Here is an 8,476-nt window from a genome sequence, read left to right as displayed (position 1 = left end):
TTTATGAATGTTAATTTGTTTTCTTGCAGGGTTTTGGTTTGGGGAAACATTAAAGTTTGGGTTTAGATCAGATACGTAGTTATTAGCATTAGTTGGCAGATAACATTGTCCCAAAGCAGGTCACAGGTATTCTCCTCTCCACCCACCAAACATAATCTTCTTTGCCGAGGTGCGCTATCCTTTTTAATTTCTCGACCCAACTTTTCCGCATTTCCCATATTGTAACAAGTTTCAACTTGCTATGTTTAATGGTATTGATGCATATTTATGCATGGTTTTTGTTATTTACTTTCTTGCTATGCCTATTTATTCATGGTTTCTTCGAATTTGGTTGCAATGTCCTTACTTGCTTTCTTGCTATGCCTATTTATGCATGGTTTCTATTTTTCTTTTTTTAGAAGAACACAATATATGATTGGCCATGCTTTCTATTTACAGCTAAAGATCAGCAAAATAAGGCTACAAATAGTTGGTCAATGGACCAAAGAAATAAAGTTGGAGTAGATGGACCATTAAGATTGTCAGACATTAAGGTGAGGAAATAAACTCTACTGATTAATTGTATTCATAATATTTGGAAAAAAAAGTAATCTGCATTGCTACAGCATGCAATGGTAAGTAGAGTGTCTGTCGAAGTATAGACCAGTAATAGAAATCACCTTGGGGTAATCTAACTTATTGAAATCTGAAGTTCAACAGAAGCATGTCATGACACGATAACAAACAAATTTCCTATACATAATTTTTTTTCTTGATTTCTTTGTGTTCTTGTTACTGTAAAATTACATATACAGCATGAATTAGTGTAAAAAGAAAAAAAATGGTTGAAGTTGAGCAGGTGTAGACAAGATTTCATTCTTTATACATCTCTCTTTCTTACTCTTTGGTGCCCTTCTGTTTTTCAGCTGGTGTTCCATGCACAACAGTTCCTTTCGAAGAAAGAAAATTGAAGCTTTTTCTTTCCATGTTTCTTTGTTCAGTTTTTTTTATACGTTTGGAGCTTCGTAAAGTTGGCACAAGTGCTGGCTGATTGTTGCTGGAGCTATTTGAATGTTGCCCAATCTTCATTGCTTACTTCTAATGTTGTAACTATTTCCATTGAATTTTGATTTTTTTTTTTCTTCCTAATGCTTGTAGGAAAATATCAATTGTCTACTCGGTACATAGAGATAGGTAATTTCTTCTTCTACACTTTCTTTTTGTTCAAAATATTTGGGTAAAAGTTTCCTGACTTTGACATGTAATTTACCTACTATCCTTTTATCCTAGCTACCATCTTCCTCTTGCTTTCCTGCTTGCTCTCTTTTTTACACTGTTTTCTTTTGGAAAAAAGAAAAAGAAAACAAATTGGGTAAGAAATTTAAGAAGGCCCAACTCATGGACAGCCAGACAGCAAAATATGCCTTCATCCATATTTTCCATTTTATTTTTTTTAAAGTATGTTCTGAAAAATAATACAAATTATATATTTTATTTACTGAGAATGCATCAAATAATGAAATATGAATAGAAAATGCAAGTAATACATTTTAATTAGATTTTGACTGAAATAAATGACAAGTTTTAACAATATATATGTTTTAAATTGTATATAATTAACGGTTGCTTTCCCATATTATGTGAATCTATTGAATGAGATTCATAGATATGCAAGTTTCAATTAGCTATGGTTTAATTTCACATTTGTCAACAATTAAAACAATATTGAGTAGATTGTTAGGTGTTTCTCTTCAAATATAGCATCTAACTTTATATCATAGTTATAAAATTAAAATAAAAAAAACTTATTTACTGAATATTGGATATTTCCAATGCATTTTAAATGGTGAATTTCTCTTACACATTTTACCTATTTTTAAATTTTTACTATCTCTTGAATCTATTTCAGATGCCCATATTTAAGTTAGCACAATAATTGAGAAATTTTTAACATATATTAAATTTTATAACAAAAATGCAAGTAAATTATAGATTTATGATAAAAACATGTTTGTCCAAATATTTGAAAAATGACTACTCAAATTTAAAAATAAAATAAAATTGTGAGATGAATTAACTCACCTATACTAAAATAACTTTTATTGATAAAATAGTACAAAATTAAATAATTGTTTTAATTAATTTTGATTATATTGGTGGGACCTTTTCTTTAAAAGAGAGCAATTTTTTATTTTATTTTTAAATTAAATTAAATCCTTATAATATGAGTCTTATTTTAAAATTTTAATAATCAGACTCATTAAATTAATTAGTTGAAAATCAATATAATCTTTTAATTATATATAAAATGTGTTAGATCAATTACTGATTTTATTAATTTTTAAAAAAATATAATTTAATCTAAATTGTAGGTGTAAAATAAAAGACTTAATTCCACTATGCATTCACCAATTTACAATTTTGCATATGCATCTAACTGCTTGGGATTCAATAAATTTAAATAACATGAATTAATATATATTAATGTCAATTTATCTTATCAGTTATTTATTATGTTTTTTTATTGAAACAGTGAATTGGATCCCTATAAAAGAAGTATTCGATAAACTCATTTGAATTGCCTAATCAAACAACCCCATTTTAAGCTCTCCTTAACTGCATTTGTAAGTACCTCGTATTACTTGCATGTTTTAATTTAATACAACATTTCTTTTGAGATAAATTCATGTTGGTGGTTTGAATTAAGGCGTGATATCTTACATATCTCCTTGTGATATTATCAATTTAGGTTAAATGTGTTCATTTAATTATATAAGTTACACGTTTCTTATTTTTTTAAGAAATAAATAAACAAACATAAATAGTAATAAACAAATTATAAATAAATAAAAGAAACACATAAGCAATAATAATACTAATTATATAACTAAACAATAGTTGATTTTAAATGATTTACTAAACTAGTTTTAAACTAGCAGGAAGATAATTAATTTGGATATGTTTCATTTATATTAGGTTAATTTAATAAAACAAATTTTAAATTCTTATTAATGTTGATTTATTCAACTTAACAAACGAATATAAATAAACAAAGATCCAACTTATTAACTATTTATTTATAGCCTTAAATTTACGAATAAAAATTTAGATTAATTAATCATATTATAAACATTGAGATATAAATTTGAACATAATATACAAATTAGAATTGAAATTTGACTTAAATCTATTTAGAACACTTAAGTAACTGTAATTTATTGTCAACTTTAGACTTCAAGAACTACGAAATGGATAAGAGTTGGATGGATTTGTCAAGGGTAAGCAAAGATTATCGAAATGGAGTAAAAACTTTTCTAAATTTTGCATTTCAAAATGCAAGCCAAGAGAATATGATTCTTTGTTCATGTAAGAAGTGTGGCAACATCAATTGGCATATTCGTGAAGTTGTCTACGAACATCTAATTGTTGATGGCTTTATTCGGGGGTATAAAAAATAGATTTTCCATGGAGAGTGTACACTTCGTAGAACCTCTTCAACGATTAATCCGGCTTGTCCTCATAGAGAAGATGACATGGAAGGCATGTTGAGGGATGCATTTTAATATGCATAGTCATGGTTTGCAATTATTTCCACCTGAAATTATTGCATCCAATGATTATGATATTGGTGGAAATACTTTTACCGAAACGGGAAGAAGTGCACTTGATGAAGAGTCAAATGGAGAAGCGGCAAAGTTCTACAAGTTACTTAATGAAATAAATGAAGAACTTTATGAGGGATCGAAATTTTTGCAATGTCGAAGAAAGAAAAAGAAGTGTTCTGCACAGTGTTGAAGGATATAAAGGTCCTAGATGGGTATGCATCAAATATATCTCAATGTGTGAGTCTTAAAGATCAAAGACTATATTCCCTAAAATCACATGATTATCACATCTTGATGCAAGATTTACTGCCAGTTGCTTTACGCTGTTGTATGTCAAAAAAGGTGATGTATTGTATAATTGAACTATCCAAATAATGAAAGCTATTTGTGGCAAAGTTCTGATTGTTGAAGAACTTGAGAAAGTACAAGATCAAGCCGCATTGACTTTATGCAACTTGGAGAAAATCTTTCCACATTCGTTCTTTACTATTATGGTGCACTTGCTAATCCATCTCCCTTATGAAGCAAAACTTGGTGGACCGATTTTCTGTTGGTGGGTGTATCCTATAGAGAGGTGCTAATTTATTTGAAAAGTTTTCATTCATTCATGAATATAGCTTTAATCACAACTTTTGATAATGTTGTATATCATGTTTAAGTTCCTATGCAAATTGAAGTCTTATTGTCGTAATAAGTGTTATCCAAAAAGATCAATTGCTGAAGGTTACTTAGTAGAAAAGTGTATGACTTTCTGCTCTAGATATTTAGAAGATGTTGAAACAAAACTGAATAGACCAAGTAGAAATGTTGGGCTCACTAATCATAACTTAGTTGAAACTTATCTATTTCGAAGTTATAGACAACCAATCGGTAAAGTTGAAATTGCACACTTAGATGATAGATCCTGGGTACAAGCACATCGATATGTTCTTTTTCACCACGATTCAATTGAACCATTACGCAAGTAAGTTTTAGAATTTGATAAATATTCATCTTTTTCATTTGTTTATTTTCTAACCAAGTAATCCATTTTTTAACATAGTGAGTTTAAACAAGTCTTGAGATCTTATTCACGCTCCTGAAGATTACAACATCGAGAGATTCATAAGTTATTCCCAGAATCTTTTCATGAATGGTTAAGGTAGACGGTATGCAACTGAAGCTTTCAATGAAAAATAATAATGTTTTCGTATAACATTATAATTAATCAATTTACTTTCAATTCAATAGGTTTGGAGTGGAAAGGACGTCAATGAATAAGTTAAATGGCTTTCCCAAGGTCCGAATAGAGTAGCAAAAAGATATAATGCCTTCCTCATTAATGGATTCAAGCTTCATACAAAATCTTGCTAAAGATTGAGGAGGACTCAAAATTGTGGAATAGTTGTTAATTTTTCAATTACAAGTTATGCTAGTGCTAGGGACAGTAATCCTGTTGAGGGAAATGTGGTGTATTACGAACTTTTTACAGGCATTATTGAGTTGGATTACTATGGCAAACGGAAGGTTGTCTTATTTCGATGTGATTAGGCTGATGTTAATATTGCTCGCGGAATTAAAAAAGATCAATTTGATTTTACAATGTTGAACTTCTCTCGATTAATTCACACTAGACAACAATTGATAGACGAGTCGTATGTATTTTCTTCTCAAGTCAAACAAGTTTTTTACTCGAAAGATCCAACTGATGAGGGTTTGTACGTTGTACTCTGTAACACCCCTAGAGACTTGTTTGACATGGGCAATGGAAGTAGAGATGACATCGACGAAAGATCAGAAACTTTGCCTTTTCCAGAACAAAACTTAAATGAAACTATCCCTAGTACTAGTATACAATTTCAATGGGTTCGCCAGGATGTGGATGAAGATATTTACGAATCATGATGTAGTAAGATTTTACATTTTTTTAATTATATGTAATATTATAATTTAAATCTTGATATTGTTAAATATTTCAACTATTTTATATGTATTATTATTGTTGTAATTAGTTACTAATATTTCAACTATTTTATGTGTATTGCAGATAATATGCCTGGAAGAATATTGCCAGATCTAAATATTATTCAAAATCCTCCGAATTCGGAAGAAATAAATAGTGATCAACAGACTGCTATTGGATCTTCGAATGTTCTGAATACAGTTGACGAACCTGTACAGAAATTCAAAGTAATGTTAACTTTAATTTATATGCATGTTGACTTTTATTATTGATTTTTGTTTCAAATTCTTATATTATATATCATATACCATTTTTTAGCTGAAAATGGTGGGAGGCGTAAAAATCGAGGACGTATGCTATTAAAGGATTTATACGATCTAAATTCTGTGGAGCGTGTCAAAGTATCTAGAAACAGTCATGGTCAACCTATTAGATCAGAAGCTCGACTTTTAGCAGGATACTTGGGCATTATAGCACGAAATGTCAATCTGTTGTCAATCAACTATGAGTCATGGAATCATATGCCTGATAGTAACAAAAATTAAGCTCTCGATAATATGAAGGTAATAACATGAATGTAATTTATAATACTTTGGCTTAATTTTCATTTATATTTACCTTCTAACTTGTGTTATTTGCAGGAGAGATTTGCTTTAGTGGTCTCGGACAATTATGTGAAGAAAGTATTAGCAAAGAAATGGAGAGATCATAAAAGTACTTTAAAGAAGGAATATTTTAAGAAAAATATAAGCCTCGAAGAGAAATTGCGAATTGTCCCACCAGGAATGCTGAGGTACCAATGGGATGATACAATTAGATTTTGGAATTCAAATAAATGAGAGGTATTATGTACTTCCAAACTCTTATATTTATTTTTGTTTATAGTATTTACTATATATGTAATAATAATTTCATAATGTAGGATCGTTAGCGAGTTGGAACTATAAGTAAGCAAAAACAAAAATTCACGCACACAGTTGGGTCGAAAAGTTTTGCTTATGTAGCTGATGAAGAGGTATTTTGAATTTATTAATTGTGTGAAATATTAATTACTTTCTACTAAATAATATTTTTCCTACTATATTGTAGGAATTGTCGTCTAGTCAAAAAGTTAGACAACTTCAACTTTTTGACATTACACATAGAAAGAAAGATGGATCTCTATAACTACTGAAGCTGCAGAAATTATGGTATATTTACTTAATAAATTTTGAATTATTTTAAATATTTATCATGTTTAATTATAATGGTTTAATTCGTCGTTTGTAATGCAAATAATGCCAAGTTATGTTGCATTTGTTTGGTTATATATTTCATTTCTAACTCATTGATTAATTTATTAGGATAAACTAAAGGATGAAAGGGCAGAGTATGAAGCGATGGCTTCAAGTGATAGTTCTGTTAATCTAGACGACTTTAATAACCGAATTATTACTGAAGTATGGTCGGGTTTGATTTCAGGGATTTTTTGTTATTATATTATATTGTTTATTCTCATGTTGTATTATTATTGTTATTTTTTCCTCATAAAATGAAAAGAAAATGGAAATATACATAGGTACCTAAATATACTGTGGTGATATATTTAGTTTTATTTACTTATGTAACTGTATATCTAAATTGTCTTTACAGTGTTCTAAAATATAAATTAATAAAATAATATTTTATTCTGATCATAGTTTTGGTTACAGAAACACAACTTGAAGTCAATACTTAAAAAATAGTTATAAACTTCACAAATGACTATCTTTTAAAATTTTTTATATATTTAAACTTCTTATAATTAGATTTTTAAAAAATATCAATGTAATTTAACTATTCAAGCTATAATAGTTAAAATTTAAATTCTAAATTTAAATTCAAGATGTAATAAATTAATTCTAATTCTAATTTAAATATTAATTTTAACTATTCTACTTTTTCATTAACCAATTTATTAATTTTAATATTTAGTTTAAATTTAAAACTTTCATAGAAAATTTAATTTAAATAATATATTTTTTATTTATCTTTAAAAACATAGTTTACAGTTCAAATTTTAAAAGTAAAACGTAATAATACATTTATCAGGAAGATAAATAATATTAATTAAAATAAAGTTAAATAATATTATCTTAATATTTATTGTAAAGATAAATAGTATTATTATAAAACATATATGATTTAATTATCATAAAATTAAATATTATTTAAATTTATTTCTAATTATTTTAAATTTTTGGTGCAATTTAAAAATTTTTGAATCATTAAGCATGTTATAACAATTTTATGTTTCAATTAAAGCATAAATTATATTTATTTACATAGCATGATATAGAAAATTTATTTTAATAAAGAATACTTCTATATTATATCAAAATCAAAAAGGATAAACTACTAAAATAGTCACTTTTGTTTACTTAAGGTTACATTTTAGTCACTTATGTTTGAAATGTTACATTTTAGTCATTTATATTATCGCGTTGTAACATTTTAGTCATTGAGCCGTTAATTGCAGTTAATGGTGTAACGACAAGCTGATGTGGCACATTAAATCATCTTCTCAAACTAAAATTTTAGGTTAAATTCTACAATTGGTCCCTATATTTTTTCATTTTGAGAAATTTAATTTTTTTCTTTTATATTCTTTTAACTTTCCTTTTTTTTCCTATTCTTTTATGCTTCTCCCTCTGTTTTCCTTCCTTCTTTATTTCTTTTAACATAGTTTTTTTTTATGTTTTCATTTGTTAAAACTAGTCCACAAGCTCGCCTCACTCGAAAAATTTAAATTGTTCAAAAATAAAAGGATAGGACTAGTTTTAACAAATAGAAAATATAGAAAAACTATATTAAAAGAAATGAAGAAGGGATGGAAACAGTGGGAGAAGCTTAAAAGAATAGAAAAAAAGGAGAATTAAAAGAATATAAAAGAAAAAAATAAATTGCTTAAAACAAAAAAAATATGGAGATC

At 27.5% G+C, this 8,476-nt stretch overlaps 1 long non-coding RNA gene across 1 annotated transcript; it reads left to right on the top strand.

Annotated features, from left to right (window-relative positions):
* Positions 1-367: 367 nt before the first annotated feature.
* LOC105767546 (uncharacterized) lies at positions 368-1,287 on the top strand. Its single transcript, XR_008195840.1, has 2 exons — positions 368-533; positions 906-1,287. It is a non-coding gene; the product is annotated as an uncharacterized LOC105767546 (long non-coding RNA).
* Positions 1,288-8,476: the final 7,189 nt, after the last annotated feature.

Source organism: Gossypium raimondii, chromosome 5 (assembly GCF_025698545.1).
Source record: "Gossypium raimondii isolate GPD5lz chromosome 5, ASM2569854v1, whole genome shotgun sequence".
Classification (NCBI taxonomy): Eukaryota; Viridiplantae; Streptophyta; class Magnoliopsida; order Malvales; family Malvaceae; genus Gossypium; species Gossypium raimondii.
The sequence above is the reverse complement of the archived record's forward strand: the minus strand, read 5'-3'. Positions and strand labels throughout refer to the sequence as shown.